Below are 22,526 nucleotides of genomic sequence, written 5' to 3'. Positions count from 1 at the left end.
CATTTTGTTTTGTCTTCGTGTTATGCTAATATATATAACTAAATAAAATATAATTATAAAATTAAAATTAATAAAATTATTATTTTGAATAGATTTGATCATAAAACAACATAACCAAAAATAATTTTCAAGTTCATTATTTAATATTTTTATCAATATATAATCTTCCCTTTTGAATATTGATATCCTAAGAATATGAGACTATTGTTTTGTTTTATCTTCGTGTTATGCTAATATTTGTAACTAAATAAAATATAATTATAAAAATAATATTAATTAAAATATTATTTTGAGTAGATTTGATCATAACACAACATAACAATTTTTGAGTTAGAATGAAAGAGATAGAATTTCATTGGCGCCCACAATTTGCTAGAAATTCTAGGGGCATTTGTTTAAACATTATGTAAATCAAAATATTATAAATATTTGATCACATCTTTCCGCAATTTTGAGAATCTTACAACCCAATTCGAGATTCTGAGTTACCAAATTGCCGTGTTTGGTACATAAATTTTACAAGAAAAGCTATAGCATTAGTTCTTAAATAATTGAAGATGTGAGAAAAAAAGTGGTAGTTTGCATATAACTGAGGAATCAGTAAGATTGATATAACACAAAGCTATAGCATTATTTTAAATAGGTTAAGAACTTAATTTAAGTTTCTTATTTTGGAAAGATGATGGAATAACAAACTATAAGCTAATGTGAATACTCAAAATTTATATCCAAAAGGATGATCTTGTTATATATTCAAAGTCATTAGACATCTACGGGTGACATCACATGCGCAACGAAAGAATAGAAAATAAAATTCTCCGATTTCCTAAAAAGATGTCCGTCATTGTGCGAAGATTGATGTGCAAAACTTGTAAAACTGAAAATTACGTGTATGAAAGATTGTGTTTTACCTAGGGAGATCATGTATCTCTGAATCCCTACAGATTTGTAGGAGAGAATGAAGGAGGCTACATATCCTCTTTTCTAGTAGCGATCCACACAGCAGGGCTACGACGACGCTCCTCTAATCATTACCCAAAACTACATACCTACTATGTGAGGAGGAGAAGGGGAGAGGAGAATAGGAGGTAGCAACCAAAAACCTCTAGCCTATGAGCCTTTAGTTCCCTCTTATTTATAGAGGTCCCCTATCAACTCAACCTTAATGGATCCTACCCCATTGGGTATTGGATCTTCATCCAACTACTCAAGCCTCTTAGATTAGTGGATCTCTATCCAATAATCTCTCATTGGCTTTTATTGGATCTTATCCATAGGATCTAATAATTCAGTGGCTTATTGGATATTTAAAAAGATAGGAGCTTCGACGGATATCTTATATCCGAACCTCTACTCGTCGCAATGACTACCATATGTGTGACCTTCTAGGCCCAATATCGAGCTACTCGTGAGTCATACCTATTAGAACTTATTCTGGCTCAGTGAATTATTATCTCCATAATAATTCACTCGACTCATCGACTACGGACATATTAAGCCACTACGTCGTAGTTCCCAAACGATATAGGGGAATCCAATCCATTAGACTTGTCTATCCTTAGTTACCGTGTATCTATAGTCCCTCATCTATCTAATACCCTAGAGATCATATATTGGGCATGGTACTGTCAGGCCTATATAGTTTTTACTCAAGTCTTGTTTTAATCGGATTCTCCTGGAGAACTCTTTCTCTCAATCCGAATGACCATAGCTAAGGATTTTTCTGAGCAAGAACACCTGAGATATTTCTTTCATGACACCGAGAGTGGATGATCCTCTATCAACACTCAATAATCCTCATAAGGTTAGCTGTCACTCTCGATGACTTACTATACTAGATATGAAACTTCTAGACCTATAAGTCTGATATCAAATAGTGGAGTACTCATACAGGACATCCTTGGTATTTCAAGTCTAAGGACCATATACACCACTAGGATGACGAAATTAATATTTGACAATAAGATATCATCAACCATCGAACATTCCATGAGCGGATCAATCAATGAAATCATTCTCCAATGAGCACTTGCACTATAGTCCTAGTGTTCCCAAACGAGCATCTATGAGGCCAGCTACCTCCATCATATGGACGGGTGTATAAAACACCATTTTATCCGGTTATCTTGATGTCCCTCTTGAGTAACCTATGACTAGGATTATTTAAGGTTTGTGTTTAAAGGTGAATCGGTCTCATTATCGTGATCTATCACGATTTGATTCTCATTGCACAAATCTATGGACATCACAATATATATACACATATATGTAACAAGCAATATAAAGTGATAAAATATAAAAATATAATAAGAAAAAAAAATGCATATCATGTAACACGTGTCATCACTCACGTGATTGGCTTGTAGGGCACCTGTTGTTGAATCTCGAATTTTGATGATGAAGTCAATTGTCATTTATTATCTAATCTATATGTTGAGATAAGTGTGCAGGATTAACTACGATGAAAGTAAGATATGCAGTAGGAGTTGCGCTAGAGTCAAGACAATGATCACGTTGGGAGTTCGAGAGTTCGACGGAAGTTCGGACAATCATCGGAGGTTCTGCGGGAACAAATCCGAGAAGTCCATGAGCTTGCCAAAGAAGCTCGTCGGAACTCGCCAAGTGGATCGTCGCAAGTCCAGGAGTTTTTCGGAAGTCCGCAGGAGCATCACCGAGGGTTCATCGGATGATCGACGGAAGTTCGCCGGAAGCTCGCCGGAAGAAGCGATTGATGCACCAGAGCAAGTTGCAGTAAATGTCTTAGGAAATATCGTAGTTAGCACAATGATTAAGTTGGAAATGGGATGTGATCCCATTAACTTAATCTTGGGGCAATTGGGCCCCTAAAAAACCCAAATTGGGCCGAATGGTTCAACCCATTCGGACCTTGATTTCTACCTGGCGGTTGAACCGCCCAAGCCAGGAGGTGGCACCGCTTGGGCTAAGTCTCTGAGTGAGACTAGGCGGTGCAACCGCCCCAGCCAGGAGGTAGCACTGCCTGGGCTCAGTCTCCGAGCAAGATTGGGCGGTGCAACCTCCTGTGACAGGAGGTGGCACCGCTTGGGCTCGGTCTCCGAGCTCTGGCTGAGCGGTGCAACCACCTCAGTCAGGAGGTGGCAACGCCTGAGCTCGATCTTCGAGCTCTGGCAGGAGGTGCAACCGCCCCTGATAGGAGGTGGCACCGCCTAGAGGCTCAGTCTTCGAGCTCTGCTAGGCGGTGCAACCGCTCCAGTCAGGAGGTGCAACCGCCAGATCTCGGAATTCCGGGAATTGACAGTTTTGAGCTCCAAATTCAAACTGGGTTGGGGCCTATAAATACCCCACCCATTCAGCACTGAAAGGGCACTGAATATACACCGAAATCCTGATCTTGTTATGTGATTTTTAGAGCTGAAAATTGTTGTAAAGGCCAAAAGTTTTTCTCCCTCTTTTCTTCCAAGTTTTGAGCTTTAAAGAGAGGAGAGAAAATTCTGTAAGGGTTGTCTCCTAAGCCCGTCAAAAGGAGTAAAACTATAAAAGGGTTGTTGGCCTTCGCCTATTGAAGGAAGGCCTCTAGTTAACGTCGGTGACCTCGTCGGTGGAGGAAGCCAAAAGTGGAGTAGGTCAAGATTGACCGAACCACTCTAAATCTCGGTTTGCATTTACTTTGAGCATATTATCTTTACTGCAAACCTCCTCAAAAGCTTACTGCTTTCTACGCATACACGATTGGGTTTCAAGCTTTGCACTTTCCGAATCGGCGTTTAGACGTAATTCAGTTTTATCGTACGATCATCATATTTCTGTTTGCGTTTATGTTTTGATTTCTATCATAACTGCAAACTGCCTTTATATCCTTGCTTAGACTGCATCTCGCTTAATCAAGTGATTTACGAATCAGCATTTAGACGTAAATCAGTTTTTTCGTACGAATATCATATTTCAGTTTGCGCCTACTATCTGATTAGAATCATAACTGCAAACTGCATTTATATCTTTGCTGCATCTCACTTAAACAAAAGTTAAAGTGATTTACGAATCGACTTTCTTACCAAAATCACTTTTAACGAACGAACGCAGTTTTTATTTTTCGTAGAAGGTTTTCCGCTGCACTAATTCACCCCCCCCCCCCCCTCTTAGTGCTCTTGATCCTAACAATTGGTATCAGAGTGGGGTTAACTCTCAAACGGACTAAAACCCAAGAGAGATGGCATACGCCGGAAACCAAGAGGGTCATTCTATTACACGTCCACCCATGTTCAATGGGATGAACTACACCTATTGGAAGACCCGAATGAAGATCTTTCATATTTCTATGGATTTTGAACTTTGGAATCTTGTCGAAAATGGATTTTTGAAGTCTTCTCTTCCAATGATCGATTGGAATGAATTGGAGAAGAAGGCTTTCGCTCTTAATGCAAAGGCTATGAATGCCTTATTTTGTGCGCTTGATAAAAACGAATTCAACCGTGTTTCGGTTTGTAAAACCGCATTTGATATTTGGCACACACTCGAAGTGACTCACGAAGGCACAAGTAGAGTGAAAGAGTCAAAAATCAATCTTTTGTTACATTCTTTCGAACTTTTCCGGATGAAACCGAGTGAGACTATTGGCGACATGTTTACCCGTTACACGGATGTCGTCAACGGTCTAAAAGGACTCGAAAAAAGTTTTTCAGATTTTGAGCTCGTAAATAAGATTCTAAGATCCCTTCCTAAGAGTTGGGATCCTAAAGTCACTGCTATTCAAGAGGTGAAAGATCTAAACAACTTCCCTCTTGAAGAACTAATCGGGTCATTAATGACCTACTAGATGACTTGCAAAGCTCATGAAGAGCAAGAAGACATCCTTCCAAAGAACAGGAAGGATATGACACTTAGAACTTTAGAAGACCACTTGAGAGAAAACTCAAGTGATGAGGACTATGACGATGACTTGGCACTTCTAAAAAGAAAATTTAAAAAATTCATTAAAAGATCAAGTTTAAGAATGACACAAAAAATAAACTTGAACCCAAGAAGGACCATGTTATTTGCTATGAGTGCAAAAAGCCGAGACACTACAAGAGTGATTGTCCCCAAGTCAAAAAGAGAACATCAAAGAAGAAGGCGCTCAAAGCAACATGGGATGACTCGAGCGCGTCCGAAGAAGAGGAGTCCAACACCGAGCAAGTTGCTCATTACGCCTTAATGGCCATCGGAGAGGAGGTAACGAATTTAATAGATGCAGATTTATCATTTGATGAATTATTAAATGCCTTCCATGACTTATTTGATGAATACAAGATTATTAGTAGAAAATACAAATTACAAAAAAAGGAGCATGATAGTCTTACTTGTAATTTCGATAAGTTAAAAGCTGAATATCATGATAGTTTAGGTTTATGCATAAAATGTCATGATCTAGAAACTCTCCAAAAGGAAAACTTGCTACTTAAGGACACCATGAAGAAATTCGAGGTTGGTAGCAAGTCCTTGAATATGATCCTGGCAAACAAGGGTCACGTTCCCAAAAGAAGTGGAATCGAATTTGTGAGAAGTCCTCACCAAAATCCAACCACCTTCATAAAAGGCCCCATCTTACATGTTCGACACCAAGACAAATGCAACTTTTGTTACAAACTTGGACACAAAACGTATTATTGTCCATTCAAGAAAATTAGTCCGAACAAATTAATTTGGGTTCCTAAAAGAACCATGATAAATTTTATGCAACATGATAAACAATGTAGATCTATTTTTGAGGCACCCAAAAGCAAATGGGTACCTAAAGATCATCCTTTCTTGTAGAAACCTATACCATCGCAAGCTAGAGCAAGAGATGATACCTTGATAGTGGATGCTCAAGGCATATGACCGGAGATCCATCTCAATTCTCTAAGCTCACTAGCATAGACGAAGGCTATGTCACCTTCGGAGACAACAACAAGGGTAAAATAATTGGCAAAAGAACCATAGGTAACAAATCCAACTTCTTTATTGAAGATGTTTGGTTAGTTGATGGTTTAAAACATAACCTATTGAGCATTAGTCAATTATGTAATAAAGGATATATCGTCATATTCGAATCTAATGCTTGCATCATTGAAAAACCACACAAAAACACGTCTATGATTGCATTAAAACAAAATAACATATACACTATTGACATCAATGATTTGTGTAATGAAATGTGTTTTTCGGTTTTGAATGAGGATGCTTGGCTATGGTATAGAAGATTAGGTCATGCTAGCATGAAACTAATCACTCAAATATCATCTAAAGAACTTGTAAGAGGAATTTCTCATATCAAGTTCATCAAAGATAATGTATGTGATGCTTGCCGATTAGGTAAACAAATTAAGGGTAGTTTCAAATCTAAGAATCAAATAAGCACCTCTAGGCCCTTACAATTGATCCATATGGACTTGTTCGGACCAATCTCTACATCAAGCCTAGGAGGTAGCAAATACGCCTTCGTCATTGTGGATGACTATAGCAGATACACATGGACTTACTTCTTAAAACAGAAAAATGAATGCTTTAGATATTTTACCAAGTTTTGTAAACTTGTTCAAAATGAGAAAGGTTCTATGATTTTGTCAATTAGATGTGATCACGGTGGTGAATTTCAAAAACATGATTTCCAAGAATTTTGTGAACTCAATTGATACAACCATAATTTCTCTACTCCAAGAAATCCTCAACAAAATGGAGTAGTAGAAAGAAAAAATCGAAATTTACAAGAAATGACAAGAACCATGTTGAATGAACATAGCCTACACAAATATTTTTGGGCCGAAGCCGTAAACACTGCATGCTATATTTTGAATAGAGTTCTAGTAAGACCCTTACTCACCAAAACTCCCTATGAGTTATGGAATAACAAAAAACCCAATGTTTCATATTTTAAAGTCATTGGGTGTAAGTGTTTTATCTTGATTGAAAAAGATAACTTAGGAAAATTTGATGCTAAATCCGATGAAGGAATCTTTCTTAATTATTCTTTGGTTTCTAAAGCCTTTCGTATCTTCAATAAAAGAACTTTAATTATTAAAGAATCCATTCATGTTGTTTTCAATGAAATTTCCGAAATCAGGAAAAATGATTTTGATGATGATATTAATTTTGATTCCTTGAATTTAAATGAAACCCCGTCTCCAACTAGCAACTTGGATGCATCCACTTCCGAAACATCCTTATCCAAGGATTGGAAGTATGTAGATGCTTATCCTAAGGAGCTAATCTTAGGAGACACATCAAAGGGGGTTCAAACATAATCTTCTCTTAAAAATTTTATGCCAACGCTGCTTTTCTCTCCCAAATTGAACCCAAATGTGTTGACGAAGCCATGAAAGATGATTCATGGATTATCGAAATGCAAGATGAATTAAATCAATTTGAGAGAAATGAGGTGTGGAAGCTTGTTCTTAGGCCAAATGACCATTTAGTTATTGGTACTAAATGGGTTTTTAGAAACAAGCAAGATGAATATGGTATCGTGGTTAGAAACAAGGCTAGATTAGTGGCCAAAGGTTTCAACCAAGAAGAAGGTATCGATTACGAAGAAACCTTCGCTCCTGTGGCTCGATTAGAATCCATAAGGATGCTCCTTGCCTACGCTAGTAGCAATAATTTTAAGTTATTTCAAATGGATGTTAAAAGCGATTTTCTTAATGGCTTTATTTCCGAAGAAGTCTATGTTGAACAACCTCCTAGATTTAAAAATAATAGGCTCCCTAATCATGTGTTTAGATTAACTAAAGCCCTCTATGGTTTAAAACAAGCTTCGAGGGCTTGGTACGAGAGACTTAGTTCTTTTCTTATTGAAAATAATTTCACAAAAGGTAAGGTTGATACTACATTAATCATCAAGAATTTTGAAAATAATTTTCTCATTGTTCATATTTATGTTGATGATATTATCTTTGGTTCTACGAATGAATCTCTTTGTGAATCTTTTGCTAAAACTATGAGTCTTGAATTCGAAATGAGTTTAATGGGAGAATTAACATTCTTCTTAGGCTTACAAATCAAACAACTAAGCAATGACATCTTTATTAGTCAAACTAAATATGCTATTAATTTTCTAAAAAAGTTTAATATGAATAACTCAAAAGCTATTAACACTCCTATGAGCACCTCCACTAAGTTAGAAATTGATGAAAGTGGAGAAAGCTTCGATCAAAAAACTTATAGGGGTATGATAGGAAGTTTACTTTACCTCACTGCAACTAGACCAGATATCATGTTCAATGTAGGACTTTGTGCTTGATTTCAATCAAACCCTAAGATATCTCATCTCAAAGCAGTTAAAAGAATACTTAGATATCTTAATGGTACCACAAATCTAGGATTATGGTACCCAAAATTAGAGAATCTTGAGTTAATTGCTTATGCTGATGCGGACTTTGCTAGCTGTAGACTAGATAGAAAAAGCACATCAAGAACATATCAATTTTTAGGACATGCCCTTGTTTCCTGGTTATCTAAGAAACAAAACTCGGTTGCACTATCAACAACTGAAACTGAATATATTGCAGCAAGTGCATGCTGTGTACAAGTTTTATGGATGAAAAACACCTTAGAAGATTATAAAATTCATCTTAAAAACATTCCCATTAAATGTGATAACACAAGTGCAATATGCTTAACGAAAAATACTATACAAAACTCGAGAACAAAACATATTGATATTAGACATCACTTTATACGAGATCATGTTACTAATCATGATGTAATCATAGAATTCATTGATACTAAACATCAACTAGCTGATATTTTTACAAAACCTCTAAGTGAAGAACAATTTGATTTCATAAGAAGAGAATTAGGAATGTTGATGTGTCCGAACACATAAACTAGTTAAAATTATTTTTCGGACTTTATTGAATGATCAAATCACTTGATTGCCATTACATGCCTAAATAACATGTTGGAAATTATGTGTTGAATACAAAAATTTCCATAAAAATAAGCATGTTTTGTCTTCATGATTGTATTTGAAAATCAATAGCATAGTCTTGTCCGAATGCATGAAAGTGTTAATTTCATTTTCGGATTCGCTTAACAATTGGTATCATAACAATCGAATTCTCTCATACACTTATGAAAAATATTTTTCTAACATTGATTTGATGAAATGATTCCTGCTTATAAATTTCATCTTGAAATATGGATGATAGTGTTTTTACTTGCAAAGATTTGTTTCACATACATATCTTGATCCTTGTAAAAATGAAGCATGATTTAATCTCTCATCAATTTTAACTTCACAAATAGCCTTTCTCCTTCATGCAAAAAGATTATAACAAATAAAAAGGAAGAAGTATTCAAAGCAATCTATGTATCATGCTTTCCTTTATATGCTTGGAAAATAACATGTAAAGGCATGAACAACTATCACACTTATGCTCAAAATTCACTTATTGTTCTCCTGCTATCACAATTACCATGCTTTTTGTTGATGACAAAGGGGGAGAAATATATGAGTATTAATGCCATGCTTGCATCACCAAGAGATATATGAATTGATGCTATGATTGCTATAATTTGTATTATGCCTTGTTTGTATCATGTAATGATATCAAAATCTTACTTCGCAGTTTTACATGTTGATATCTTACAATATGATGAATTGCTACTATTAACATCATTCAAACCTGTTATGTAAAATTTGAAAATGAATGTCAAGCCTTGACATCATCTTCAGAGAGATACATCATGATGGGAATCATGATGGGAGTATTGATAAGTTTAAATGATTGTAACTTATCAATATGTCTCTTGAATTCAAAGGGTTTGAATTCAAGAATGACTTATCTCAAGTATGGCATATAGACAGGGGGTGTTAAGGTTGACTCCATTATCAATTGATTATCATCATCAAAAAGGGGGAGATTGTTGAATCTCGGATTTTGATGATGAAGCCAATTGTCATTTGTTATCTAATCTATATATTGAGATAAGTGTGCAGGATTAACAACGATGAAAGTAAGATATGCAGCAGGAGTTGCACCAGAGTCAAGACAATGATCACGTTGGGAGTTCGAGAGTTCGATGGAAGTTCGGACAGTCGTCGGAGGTTCTGCGGGAACTAATCCGAGAAGTCCATGAGCTTGCCAAAGAAGCTCGTCGGAACTCGCCAAGTGGATCGTCGCAAGTCTAGGAGTTTTCCGGAAGTCCGCAGGAGCATCACCGAGGGTTCATCGGATGATCGACGGAAGTTCGCCGGAAGCTCGACGGAAGAAGCGATTGAAGCACCGGAGCAAGTTGCAGTAAAGTTTTAGGAAATATCGTAGTTAGCACAATGATTAAGTTGGAAATAGGAGGTGATCCCATTAACTTAATCTTGGGGCAATTGGGCCCCTGAAAAACCCAAATTGGGTCGAATGGATCAACCCATTCGGACCCTGATTTCTGCCAGGCGGTTGAACCGCCCAAGCCAGGAGGTGGCACCACCTGGGCTAAGTCTCCGAGCGAGACTGGGCGGTGCAACCACCCCAGCCAGGAGGTGGCACCGCTTGGGCTCAGTCTCCGAGCGAGACTGGGCGGTGCAACCTCCCTTGACAGGACGTGGCACCGCTTGGGCTCGGTCTCCGAGCTCTGGCTGAGCGGTGCAATCGCCTCAGTCAGGAGGTGGCACCGCCTAAGCTCGGTCTTCGAGCTCTGGCAGGAGGTGCAATCGCCCCTGACAGGAGGTGGCACCGCCCAGAGGCTCAGTCTTCGAGATCTGCCAGGCGTTGCAACCGCTCCAATCAGGAGGTGCAACCGCTAGATCACGGAATTCCGGGAATTGATAGTTTTGAGCTTCAAATTCAAACTGGGTTGGGGCCTATAAATACCCCACCCATTCAGCATTGAAAGGGCTCTGAATATACACCGAAATCCTGATCATGTTCTGTGATTTTTAGAGCTCAAAATTGTTGTAAAGGCCAAAAGTTCTTCTCCCTCTTTTCTTCCAAGTTATGAGCTTTAAAGAGAGGAGAGAAAATTCTGTAAGGGTTGTCTCCTAAGCCCGTCAAAAGGAGTGAAACTGTAAAAGGGTGGTTGGCCTTCGCCTATTGAAGGAAGGCCTCTAGTTGACGTCGGTGACCTCGTTGGTGGAGGAAGCCAAAAGTGGAGTAGGTCAAGATTGACCGAACCACTCTAAATCTCAGTTTCCATTTACTTTGAGCATATTATCTTTTGCTGCAAACCTCCTCTAAAGCTTACTGCTTTCTGCATATATACGATCGGGTTTTAAGCTTTGCACTTTCCGAATCGGCGTTTAGACGTAAATCAGCTTCATCGTACGATCATCATATTTTTGTTTGCGTTTACATTTCGATTTCTATCATAACTGCAAACTGCCTTTATATCCTTGCTTAAACTGCATCTCGCTTAATCAAGTGATTTACGAATCAGCATTTAGACATAAATTAGTTTTTTCGTACGAATATCATATTTTAGTTTGCGCCTACTATTTGATTAGAATCATAACTGCAAACTGCATTTATATCTTTGCTGCATCTCACTTAAACAAAAGTTAAAGTGATTTACAAATCGACTTTCTTACCAAAATCACTTTTAATGAACGAACGCAGTTTTTATTTTTCATAGAAGGTTTTCCGCTGCACTAATTCCCCCCCCCGCCCCCCCCCTCTTAGTGCTCTTGACCCTAACACCTATGACTAGTAATCTCCCACTTGACCTAAAGCCAATCACCTATGTGTCGGATCCCCATAAGACCCCTATGATGCTCAAAGATAATTTGAGACAATGACTTTGTTAGTGGATCTTCGGATGAAACTCTTTCCACTACTACATCTCCTCGGGTCGTAAACTCTCTGATCACGTGGAACCTCCTCATAATGTGTTTAGACTATTGAATCTCATATTTTGATGACGAAACTAATTGATAATTGTTTATGATTTAATCTGCGTGTTGAGTGATGCAGGATGCTTCTATCAGGATGAGACAATTAAAGCAGAAAAAATCATGTTAGGCTGGAGAAACATGTTAGAAGATTAGATGTTGGGCCGGTGGATCGGTCGACGTATCGACAAAAGGCTTCGGGCCATGGATTCGGGCATTGGACCAAGAAGAGCGGACACTATGCCAAGGATATCGGAGATGCAGAGTCAACTAGCTGATTGGGCAATAGGCCGTAGGAGAGGACGATGCGCCAAAGAATCGGACGAAGCGTCAAGAGACCAATGACATGCCGGACAACTTGATTAATACTTAGTATTAATTGTCTAGATCAAAGTTTCGTTTACATGTGCAGGATTAACTACGATAGCAAGGCATGAAGCAAAATGAAGTCCCAGAGTCAAGGACGCGACATCGTTGGAAGTTCGAGAGTTCATCGGAAGTCCGGACGTTCGTTGGAAGTTCTGGAAGAACCAGCCGAGAAGTATCGAAGCTTGTCAGAGAAGCTCATCGAAACTCGCCAAGAGGATAGTCGCAAGTCCAGGAGTTTACTAGGAGTCCGCCGGAATATTACTGAGAGATCATTGGAAGTTCGCCGAAAGATCGCTGGAAGCTCACCGGAAGAATAGACTTACAGACTTAGTTTAGCTTAGAATATGTCTTAGGAATCATAGTTAGCATGTAATTGGGCTTGGTTTTCGGCCAACCCAATTAGGGGCCAACTAGCACCTATGTAAGGACTGTGTTGGGCCCAATAAGAAGCCCAAACAGTGCCCCAATAAGTCTCACCGTCGTGGCATAGTCTTCGAGACTATGTCAGGCGGTGACACCGCCAATCTGGGTGGTGGTACCGCCCAACACTGCCCCCTAGGTGGTGGTACCGCTAGACTTGGGCGGTGGAACTGCCTAGGGCAATGTTAGCCAAACTGACACTTGGCGGTGGTACCGCCCGTGCCCGGGGAACCCAGGATGAGATATTTTTAGGCTCTAAGTTTGAATCAACTTGAAGCCTATAAATACCCCTCTCATCCCTAGTTAAAACACATAAGCACAGAGAGCAAAAAAGGAATGAAACACTGTAGAAATCACTTTAGAAATTCTCTCCTCCACTCTAAGTTTAGAATTCTATAAGAGGAGTGTGAGTGATTGTAAGGGTTGTCTCCTAAACCCGTGAAAAGGAGAAGAGGGGTGTAAAAAGGAGTTGGTCTTCGTGTTATGCTAAATCAAAATATTATAAATATTTGATCACATCTTTCCATAATTTTGAGAATCTTACAAGCTAATTCGAGATTCTGAGTTGCCAAATTGCCCTATTTGGTACATAAATTTTACAAGAAAAGCTATAGCATTAGTTCTTAAATAATTGAAGATGTAAGAAAAAAAATGGTAGTTTGAATATAACTGAGGAATCTGATTGATATAACACAAAGCTATAGCATTATTTTAAAAAAGTTAAGAACTTAATTTAAGTTACTTATTTTGGAAAGATTATGGAATAACAAACTATAAGCTAATGTGAATACTCAAAATTTATATACAAAAGGATGATCTTGTTATATATTCAAAGTTATTAGACATCTACGAGTGATATCACATGCGTAACAGAAGAATAGAAAATAAAATTCTCATATTTCCTAAAAAGGTATTCGTCGTTGCGCGAAGATTGATGTGCAAAACCTGTAAACCTGAAAACTGCATATATAAAAGATTGTGTTTACCTAGGGAGATCATATATCCCTAAATTCCTACAGATTTGTAGGATAGAATGAAGGAGGTCAAGCGTCCTCTTCTCTAGTAGCGATCCACACAACAGGGCTATAAGGACGCTCCTCTAATCACTACCCAAAACTCTATACCTGCTATTTGAGGAGGAGAAGGGGAGAGGAGAATAGGAGGTAGCAACCAAAAACCTTTAGCCTATGAGCCTTTGGTTCCCTCCTATTTATAGAGGTTCCCGGTCAACTCAACCTTAATGGATCCTATCCTATTGCGTATTAGATCTTCATCTAACTACCCAAACCTCTTATATTAGTGGATCTCTATCCAATAATCTCTCATTGGCTCTTGTTGGATCTTATCCATAGGATCTAATAATTTAGTGGCTTATTGGATATTTAATAAGATAGGAGCTTCGGATATCTCATATTCGAACCTCTACTCATCGCAATGCCTACCATATGTGCATGACCCTCTAGGCCCAATATCGAGCTAGTCGTGAATCATACCTATCAGAACTCATTTTGGATCAGTGAATTATTATCTCCATAATAATTCACTCAACTCATCGGCTACGGACGTACTAAGCCACTACGCCGTAGTTCCCAAACGATACAGGGGAATCCAATCCATTAGACCTGTTTGTCCTTAGTTACCGTGTATCTATAGTCCTTCATCTATCTAATACCCTAGAGATCGTATACCGGGCATGGTACTGTCAGGCCTATATAGTTTCTACTCAAGTTTCGCTTTAATCGGATTTTCCCAAAGAACTTTCTCTCTCAATCCGAATAACTCTAGCTAGGGATTTTTTTGAGCAAGAATACTTGGGATATTCCTCTCATGATACCGAGAGTGGATGATCATCTATCAACACTCAATAGTCCTTGCAAGGTTAGTTGCCACTCTTGATGACTGATTGTGCTAGATATGAAACTTCCAAACCTATAAGTCTGATATCAAAGAGTGGAGTACTCATATAGGACATCCTTGGTGTTTCAAGTCTAAGGACCAGATACACCATTGGGACGACGAAATCAATATTTGACAATAAGACATCATCAACCATCTAACATTCTATTAGCGAATCAATCAGTGAAATCATTCTCCAATGAGCACATGCACTATAGCCCTAGTGTCCCCACACGAGTAGCTATGAGACCAGCTATCTCCATCATATGGATGGGTGTACAAAACATCATTCTGTCCGGTTATCTCGATGTCCCTCTCGAGTAATCTATGATCAGGATTATTTAAGGTGTGTGTTTAATGGTGAATCAGTCTCATTATCATGATTTTATCACGGTCCGATTCCCATTGCATATATCTATGGACATCATAATATATATACGCATATATGCAACAAGCAATATAAAGTGATAAAATGTAAAAATATAACAAGAAAAAAGAATGCATATCATGTAACACGTGTCATCACTCACGTGATTGGCTTGTAGGGCACATATGACTAGTAATCTCCCACTTGACTTAAAGTCAATCACTTATGTGTCGGATCCCCATCAAACCCCTATGTCGCTCAAAGACAATTTGAGACAATGATTTTGTTAGTAGATCTACGATGTTATCTTCAGATGGAACTCTTTCCACTACTACATCTCCTTAGGTCGCAATCTCTCTAATCACGTGGAACCTCCTCATAACGTGTTTAGACTTCTGATGGGACCTGGGTTCTTTCGCTTGAGGAATCATCCCATTGTTGTCATAATATAAAGGAATCAGCTCCTCACTGCTCGGTAGGACTCCTAGATCTGTGATGAACTTTTTTATCTAGCCTCCCTCCTTTGTTCCCTCTTCTACAGCAACGTACTCCGTCTCTATGGTCGAGTCAGTAGTAGTATCTTGCTTGGAACTCTTACAACATATTGCTCCTCCATTCATGGTGAACACATACCCTAAATTAGACTTGCTATCATCGACATCGGACTGGAAACATGAGTTTGTGTAGCTTTCAACCCTAAGGTTACTACCTCTATATACTAGTAAAAGATCCTTAGTCATTCTCAAGTACTTAAGGATACACTTAACTGCTTTCCAAATCTCCAAGCCTATATCCGCTTGATACCTACTCGTGACACTTAGAGTATGTGCTATATTAGACCTGGTACATAGTATGACATACATGATATACCCTATCATTGAGGCATAGGGTATCATATCCATGTTTGCCCTTTCTTCTGGAGTCTTTGGGGACATACTCCTAGAAAGCGATATCCCATATCTCATCGGTTTAAGATCTCTCTTAGAATTTTTCATGCCAAACCTTTTGACAATGGTGTCTATGTAATTGGACTAGGACAAACCAAGCATCCTCTTGGATTTATCTCTATAGATCTGAATCCCTAAGATATAGCATGATTCCCCTAAGTCCTTCGAGGAGAAGTGTCTAGAGAACCAAGCTTTTACTATGGATAGCATTCCTACATCATTCCCAATGATCAAGATGTCATCCACATATAACACCAAGAAGGTGATAATGCTCCCACATATACACCTTATTTGGGTAGTACTTAGACACGAATTCCTCAAGCTATATTATATACACCTCCTTATCGAGGTTGTCATTGAGGAATGAGGTTTTCACATCTATATGTTAGATCTCATAATCATAGTGTGCTGCAATAGCCAATAGAATTCAGATGGATTTTAGTATGGCTACGGGTGAGAAAGTTTCATCATAGTCAACACCTGGCCTTTGATGATACCCCTTAGTCACTAGCCTTGCTTTATAGGTTTTTACCTTTCCATTTATTCTAATCTTCTTTTTGAAGATCCACTTGCAACCGATAGGTATAATACCCTTGGGTGCTTCAACTAGGTTCCATACCTTATTGGAGTTCATAGAATCTATTTTAGAATTCATGGCTTCTTGCCGCTTCCTGGAGTCTATACTCATAATAGCCTTCTTATAGGTCTAAGAATCAATATCCTCAACAACCTCTCCTCTAATATGTCTCACATATCTCTCAGGAGGATGGGATACTCTACCGGACCTATGTAAAGTCAGAACTTATATGCTAGATACCTGAATAGACTCGGGCTGTGGAGTGATGCTTGAGCTAGGTTCTCAAACCTCGCTCAACTCTATCACACTTCCATTGTCTCTGCCAAGAATGTGTTCCTTCTCAAGGAACACCACTCTCTTAGCTAAAAGACCTTTTGGTCCTCGGCGTGATAGATATAATATCCATAAGTTTTCTTGGGGTATCCCATGAACTTATACCACTCCATCCTAGATTCTAACTTATCGGGGTTATCTTTTAACGTGGGTAGGGTAACCCCAAATTTTAACAACCTTAAGATTAGACTTCTCTTTCCATATCTCATATGGTGTAGATACTACTGACTTAGTTGAAACTCTGATCAGAAGGTAAGCTGCGGTCTCTAGGGTGTATCCCCAGAATGAGATGGGTAATAGTGTGTGATTTCTCCTTTCAAATACACCATTGAGCTAAGATATATAGGAGGTGTCCATTGGGATAGAATCTCATGGTCCTTAAGGAATTGGGTGAACTCTGTACTGAAGTACTTACTTCCTTGATCTGATCGAAGTGTATTGATACTCTTTCCAGTCTAGTTCTCAACTTTATTCTTATACTCTCTGAATTTCTCGAAGGCCTCGGACATGTACTTCATTAAGTATACATGTCCATACCTTGAGATATCATCAGTAAAAATAATGAAGTAGGAGTAACTACCTATGGCATGAGTTGATATGGGACCATATGCATCACTATGTATAAGTTCCAATAGCTTAGTGGCTCTCTCTTTAGTTCCACTACATGGAGAGTTTGTCAGTTTTCCATATAGGCAAGGCTCGCAAGTTGCATATGACTCATAATTGAATGTGTTAGGACTAAGTGGCACTGAGGGGGGGTGTGAATTAGTGCTTTCATAAAATCATGTTGATTCAAAACTTCATTCAATGAAATCATATCGGAAAGACGTTTAAACTTAAAACGTTTGCAAGAGTAGTATTGAGCAGATAAAGTAGTTAGAAAATAAGTAAACAAGTAGAGAAAGAGAGGCACACTAATTTTATAGTGGTTCGATCATCATGACCTACATCCACTCCCGAATCCTCTTCACTCGAGACCATCGGCTTCCACTACAGATCTTCTTTCAATGGGTGAAGATCAACCACCCTTTTACACTCTTTCTCCTTTGCACAAGTTCAGGAGAGAACCTTTATACTTCTTTCTTTTATATTTAGACTTCACTTCTCCCTTTAGAAGAACTTCTAAATACTAGAAAGAGGTGACTCTATAGTAAGAGAGATTTATAACTTTTTTCACGAGGATTATTTTCCTATTTTTTAATTCAATTTTGTGCTTAGCCAAGCAGAAATATCTTGGATTTTTATAGACCCCAAATTACTTCAAAAATAAAGCCAAAAAAGGTCTTATCTTAGGTTTTCCGGGTCCTAGCGGTATCACCGCTTGTGCTATGTGGTACTACCGCCTACAACACTGTTAGGACTCTAGCTAGGAGAGTCCTAATTGAGAGGGATATTCATGTAAAACCTACCAAAGCCGACCCCTATTAAAGAGGTGAAGTGGCCGGCTAGGGTTAGGAGGTTATTTCTTAGAGAAGAATAAGGAGTTGTAAAGGAATAGGAGTCTTGAGTAGGAGTCCTATTAGGAGTTGGTTATAAGTAGGAGTCTTGAGTAGGAGTCCTATTAGGAGTTGGTTAGAAGTAGGAGTCTTAAGTAAGAGTCCTATTAGGAGTTAGGGTTTAGAAGCCCTATAAATAGTCATGTATTCTACCTCTTTTCATAAGAAATAGATGAATCTTTTCTGCAGCCTTTGAGCAGCAACTTGGAGGGAGGAACCCCTATAGAGTTCCAAGGAGGCCGATCCTCTAAAGAGATCAACCCCAAGTTTAGAATCTACAAGGGTTCTAACACCTGGTATCAGAGCAGCATTCTTGGCATCTTGCTGCCCTTCCATAGCCATCCATCAACCCTCCACAACTGCCCAAAGCAATTACCATAATTGCTTAAGAGATCGTTGCCAAATTCCACCGTCATCTCCACCACCACAGATCATCCTTTGATCTCCCCGTGAATTGCAACAGGTTCTGGTTTTCTACCTTACTGCTGCTGCAATTTAGTTATCCTTATTTGAAAATCCAAAAAAAATTATTCCTATATTGCTGCATAAACTTTTCGTCATAAAGTTTTCATCTCTACGACGAAAGATACATTGCAGAATTCCAACCGTATAGCACCGTCTGTTTGATCTTGCTACTGTGTTTTTTCTATCCAAATCTCTACAAAATTTTTATGACATCTTTGACATTTCCTAACAGCAGATTTCCTTTGGTTTTGTCAAAAAATTCTCAATATAAACCATTGATATTTTACGTCTAATCTACTATACTTGAAAATCTGCATTGTAAAATTTCAGCTGCATAACACTGTTTGTTTGATCTTGATACTATATTTTTTCTATCCAAATCTCTACAAAATTTTTGTGATACTTTGATACTTCCTAACAGTAGAATTCCCTTTGGTTTCATCAAAAAATTCTTAATATAACCACTGATCTTTTATGTCCAATCTGCTATACTTAAAAATCTATGCTGCAGAAAATTTCAACCGCATATTGATGCCTTAACCCATCTATTTGTAATATTTTTTGAATGAAATTTCTTATACACATCACATATCATCTTGGCTTCCATATATGATTGATATATTAAGAAATTCATCTCTAAAAATGATTTTGTGTTGCTGCAAATTTTCATCGTAGCCCGCTGAAATTTCTCGATAAGAATTCTGCAATCGCAACTTGCACCAATTTCCTTGCTGTTATACTGCCAAAATTTTCTTGATTAAATTAGATATCCTTGCTGTCATATAAACTGTGATTTTTCTATCAATTCCCTCCTCAATTCTCTCAAGTTTTTGATGGAAATTCCGTCGAGAAAACGTTGTTTCTTCGACGATAATTCTACTCTTACAAGATAGCACATACTTCCTGTAACTTCCACTTATTTCTATCAAACCTTTGCTATCATCTACTATAGATCCAAAATTTTCATCTATAGCCCTAAAACTTCACTAAACCACACCCTCAAACTACACCCAAAATAGCCACAAAACAAGCCTAAACCGTAGCCTACATCCACCGATCTACCAACCCTTTCGACCATCACCTCTCTCAACCAATACATGCCTTTAACCCAACAACAAAAGAGAGAACTTAACCTCACAGATTTGGTGGCATATACTATGGCATCTAAGGAGGTAATCAATGGTAAATTCGAAGTCTTTGAGGCACGAATGAAGGATAAGATTCAGACGCTCTTTACCGAACTCAGATTGGGTCGACCACTAAGCCCGAAGAAATCACATCAAGGAGAGAGCTTTGTCCAATCGTACCAAGCCGAAAGATATGACTTCCAAGAGAGGGGAAGCTCTATGACCAACCCCAACTATCCATGCATGAGAGTAGATTTCCCTAGATGGGAAGAAGGAGACCCGATTGGTTGGATCTCACGCGCGGAGCGATATTTTCGGTACCATAAAACCGCGGATGCATCTATGGTGAAAATTGCAGCTATACATCTTGAAGGGGATGCTATACAGTGGTTTGACTGGTTTGAACATACTTGTGGAGTCCTTTCATGGCGATAATTCAAAGAAGGATTGCTGATCCGCTTTAAACCAACCGATTACGAGAATATTGACGGACAACTAGCAAAGATCCGACAAACCTCTACCTTTCAGGAGTACCAAACCGGGTTTGAAAGGTTATATAATCAAACTTGTGATTGGTCTCAAAAATAGCTATTGAGGACCTTCATTGAGGGCTTGAAGCCAGAGATCTGAGGAGAAGTTAAAGCGCGACAACCATATACGCTTATGGCAGCCATCTCTTTCGCACGACATCAAGAGGAGCAATTGAACCATGAAGCTCAGAGGACTAGGGTCGCTCCTCAACTAGTAATATTGAAGCCCTCAGTCCCCCCTACTATTGACCAAGTCTCTACACCAAAGAGGTTAATAAGAGAAGAGCTTCAGGAGCGATATGCGAAGGGGTTATGTTGGCATTGTGATGAGCCGTGGAGCCGTGAGCATCGCTGTAGTAAAGGGAGACTTCTTATGATTGAGCCAATAGAAGAAGAGGTCATTGAACATCCAGAAGAGAGCCTTGAACATGAAGAAGAAGATGTAGAAGAAGAGCCACAACCGACCGAAGTTACGGTACATACACTAGCCGGCTACTCAAACCCGCAAACGATGAAAGTTGGAGGCCTTCTCAAACAACAATCGATCACTGTTTTCATCGACATGGGCAGTACTAATAACTTTCTAAACAGCAAACCTCCAGCAAATACTCGGCCATATCAATATCTATATTTCCAGAAGGATGAAATAGAAAGGATTGTAAAAGAGATGCTCGAAACAAGAGTTATTCGGCCAAGTTGCAACCTCTATTCTTCACCGGTGCTACTTGTACGCAAGAAGGATGGAACATGGCGAATATGCGTTGATTACCAAGCTTTCAATGGCTTAACCATCAAGGACAAATACCTTATTCCAATAGCAGATGAATTGCTTGATGAAAGGGAGCACAAATCTTTACAAAGCTGGGCCTTTGATCTGGGTATTATCAAATATTAGTGTGCGAAGAAGACATACTGAAAACCACCTTTTGAACACACAACAACCACTATGAATTTTTGCTTTCTTCAACAGAAGGTGGAATATCTTGGGCATATCATATCAGAGGAAGGTGTGATAGTGGACCCCTTCAAAATTGAAGCAATGCAAAACTAGCCTACCCCGAGGAACATAAAATTGCTACATGACTTTCTGGGTTTAATAGGCTACTATCGTAAGTTCATGAAAAACTATGGAAAGATCAATGCACCACTTACTTTCTTACTGGAAAAAGATGTCTTCCAATGGTTAGACAGAGCCTCCGCTGCCTTCGACAAACTTAAGGCAACCATGACGACGACGCCGGTGCTAATACTACCAGATTTAACCGACCCTTCATTATTGAGGCCGACGCATCTGGAGTCAGAATTGGAGCCATTCTCATGCAAGATGGTCGACCACTCATATACACTAGCAAGGCATTATCTCCCTCCCATCAAAATAAGTCAACATATGATAAGGAGATGCTCGCCATTGTGCGCGCAGCAACGAGGTGGAGACCCTACTTGATTGGCCGACGATTTCAAATTAAAACCGACCATAAAAGCCTCAAGTACTTTTTGGAGTGAAAAATCTCATCCCCTGAGCAGCAAAAATGGGTAATAAAACTTCTTGGATTTGATTATGAAGTAACTTACAAAAAGGCGAAAGAGAATGTTCTTGCATATGCGCTTTCGCAGCTACCCGAGCAAGTTGAAGTTTCGGCCGTTTCACTTCCGACCAGCGACTTTCTTAAGGATATTAAGATAGAATGGTAGGAAGATTCAGAGACTAGTAATATTATAAAAAAATTCGAGGAAGCACCAAGCCCCATGGCTCATTACAATTGGGACTCAAAAGAATTACACTATAAGGGACGCATTGTGCTTATGATAAATTCTACTTGCATCTTCACGAGCAGATTTTGGACAAAGTTATTCTATATGCAGGGTACTAAATTGAAAAGGAGTATGACATATCACCCACAAACCGACGGCTAGACGGAAGTTATAAATAGGTGCTTGGAGACAGCCCAAAGCCACCCACCAAATATGACTACCCAAGGAGAACTTCAGACTCAGCCAAGTGCCATTATTGATTGACGGATCGTGATTCAACGACGACGATCCACTACTGAATTGCTAATACAGTGGGCAAACCTACTAACAAAAGATGCCACTTAGGAGAACTATGATGACTTGAAGATCAAATTCTCAAAATTCATGAATCATTAGCCTCGAGGACAATGCTGATTTGAAGAGGGCGGGTTT

Source organism: Musa acuminata, chromosome BXJ3-11 (assembly GCF_036884655.1).
Source record: "Musa acuminata AAA Group cultivar baxijiao chromosome BXJ3-11, Cavendish_Baxijiao_AAA, whole genome shotgun sequence".
Classification (NCBI taxonomy): domain Eukaryota; kingdom Viridiplantae; phylum Streptophyta; class Magnoliopsida; order Zingiberales; family Musaceae; genus Musa; species Musa acuminata.
The sequence above is the reverse complement of the archived record's forward strand: the minus strand, read 5'-3'. Positions refer to the sequence as shown.